Source organism: Merops nubicus, unplaced genomic scaffold, assembly GCF_000691845.1.
Source record: "Merops nubicus isolate BGI_N331 unplaced genomic scaffold, ASM69184v1 scaffold50561, whole genome shotgun sequence".
Classification (NCBI taxonomy): Eukaryota; Metazoa; Chordata; class Aves; order Coraciiformes; family Meropidae; genus Merops; species Merops nubicus.
This window is the reverse complement of record NW_008591306.1, coordinates 13,440-16,547: the sequence shown is the minus strand read 5'-3', so window position 1 is coordinate 16,547 and position 3,108 is coordinate 13,440.

Here is a 3,108-nt window from a genome sequence, read left to right as displayed (position 1 = left end):
ACCTGTGAACACACTTTAGTAAAACTTGGAAGGCAAATTCTTAGGTGATACGGGTAGATACATCTTTATCTCAGAGATATATGGAAGTGCTCTCAAAAAGTTAAAATGCAATTTTAAGTGGTCACAAAAAAGTTTTGCTTTACCTGCACACCAAAGTGGTGTGGTGCTTTCATCCAGGGGACAGTAAATGTCAAAGCAGCATCAGTGGCCCCATGGCCAGGGTGGCTGCACTGACAGGGACTAATCCACAAAGCACAGATGGTTCCTCCAACAAGGCTTGGCCCAGGTGGCCATCAGGAGTTTTGCCTGCTAGTACTCCTGTGCATGGCCCCCAAGGGCTGTTTCGGGAGGGGGGGGGCAGTACACCCACCTCCCCGGGTGCTGCTGCGTTGAGCTTCTAATTCTGATCTGAACAAGCAAATAATGTTTTCTGAAATTAAACTACAACACCTCTAACTTCATCCTTTTTCATTAGCCCTTGGCTACAATGACAGGAGGAGAAAAATAATACTGCCTAAAGGTACCCCAGCCATGAGTGACAGCAGACACAGTAATGGGCATGATTAAAATATTTATAAGTAAATTTTCATTATAATTAACAAAGACAACTGTCTTCTTTTGTTCTGATTACCTAAAGGAATGTTAAAAGTAGTTTTGCATAATTAAGTACCAAATGTGAGGTTCTTTCCAGATCCTTGGAGGTTATTTCAGGGAGGTGGTTCAAGGAAGTCATCTCCTTAATAAACATTACCTGTCACTTCTGAGCTTATACAGACATTATGGTGATGTAGAGAGAAATACAGCTGGAGCATCAAGCAGAAGGTAAAGCCCAGGAATTATTGCCAGTAAACTTACTAAGAAGGAAAGAGGTCCCTTTGCCAGCTCAGAGGACTCGTGCTGGGCAGCAGGACAGCTGGGCCAGAGCCGCTTTGCACAGTCCTTGGTGAGAGCCCAACAGCACGGGCACCCCCAGACCCCCTCCACTTAAATACTCATAATCCACAGCCCAACCTGAGCGATCTTTGCTCTGCAGAGCACCACAGCACATTAAGAAATTATGTGCAATCCAGTGGTGTAAGGGTAATATTAAATCAAATAGATTATTTCACAGAGAGACAAAGTGGCAAGATTCATCTAAGGCAAAACAGAATTGGGTGTGAAGTTTCTTTTCACAAATTAACTGATTAGGATAGGAAGTGGCAGCATTTTATACCTCTATTGCAACTGGGAGCACGGAGAGCTGTGGAATAATCCCCACCAGCAGTGTGAGAGGACAAACTAGTTATCCTTACATGTTAGATGATAACTAATGGAAGGAAAGCAGAAAGTGGCCTCTCCTCTCTGCCTTATTCCCACATAGGCTCCTTCATAAAAGAGAGGAAGATTTTTTTTTTCTTGCCACTGAGTCAAAATGTAAACTACAAATGCAAACAAACTCATTGGAACTACCTGCAGCTGGAATATACTGAAAGCTGGCACAGCAGCGAGCCCTGCCAGGGGAGCTGGCGGATGGAAGGAAAGCAGAAAGTGGCCTCTCCTCTCTGCCTTATTCCCACATAGGCTCCTTCATAAAAGAGAGGAAGATTTTTTTTTTCTTGCCACTGAGTCAAAATGTAAACTACAAATGCAAACAAACTCATTGGAACTACCTGCAGCTGGAATATACTGAAAGCTGGCACAGCAGCGAGCCCTGCCAGGGGAGCTGGCGGCAGCAGGTGCCCACCCGGTGCCCCGAGGGGAGCTGCCCGGGGGAGCCACTGCCCATCCTCACTGCTGCCCATCGCTGGGCCTGGGGTGCCCCCCGTGCCCCCCACGGCACGGCCGTGTGCCCAGCTGCACCAGCACTCACAAGAGGGTCCTGGCAGCGGCCCAGGGGTGCTGCTGCCACAGCAAAGACAGTTCCATGGCCTCACACATGCCATGGGGGCTTCTCAAAATTCAAGAAGTGATGGAATGAGGGTCCTAATTTTTTAACTAGAAGTGCTCTGTAATAAACAGTTTGAAATACTGCTGTAGACAATCATCCTTTGGTAAAGTTTATTTAATACGAGGTTTTGTTTATCACATATTACACTATCTCTTAGACTTTTAAAATAAAACTTTAAAGGAAACCATATAAAGAAGAAACAATTACACATCTTGTAATAAAATTAGCATGCATCAAGATACATCATCAAAGCAACATAAAAGATTGATTCCAATGTTTTAGAAGTTCTAGCTCTCAATAGGGTTGAGAAATAGTGAAATCTCAGGCTTTTGAAGAATTAAAAACATTTCCAGTGTTTCCACAAGCCCTGTTATATGTTCTTTAATAATGTCCCCAATACCAAAGCTCAAAGTCTCTGTGTTAGGATGAGCAACTTGCCACCGTTCATTTTATTTTAATGTCTCTATGAAGTTATCTGCATACTTCCATATATTTTTCTATTTGTTAAATGCCATAAAAATAAATGTTTAAATAAAACTATATTTGCCATTCATCAATTTTTAGTGCAGTTTATTGCTTCGCCAGTGAAACAGTCAATATGGGATTGGTTTTTATGTGTTATGATGTATGTTCATATGTATCTGCTTGGTATTGCAAGAAAAAAAAAAATGTGTAGGCAACACAGTTTAAAATCCTATTTTGTCACATTTCATTGCCCTTTCCAGATTGGAAATACATGCCTACAGGTTTTAATATCTCAGAAAATATGATTACACATATTGTATATCTCCACTATGCATCAGTGATTGAGAAAGTCGTTAAAGGAAATCTAATTGATATTTAAAATAAAGTGCCTTCTGCAACATATTTTAGAAAATATTCTACACACCCTTCCTCAATGAAGTTTAGGAAAATAATTCTGCTTAAAGAGAATTATTTTTACCCTCTGATTTACGGTTACTCTGTCTGAAAAACCTGAAATTAAATTATTGTCTCGATGTTGTGCTGTTGCTGCCTTAGTGAACCAGTCTGAACAACTTGCTCCCTTTGATGCATGAAGTAGCACAGAGAGCAGTAGTACCTCAGGCCCCTTCTGAGGAGTCCAGCTAAGCACAGCATCCACAGGCACATTCACCCCAACAGTTAGACACTTCTCCTCACACACAGCAGCTGAACCTTTC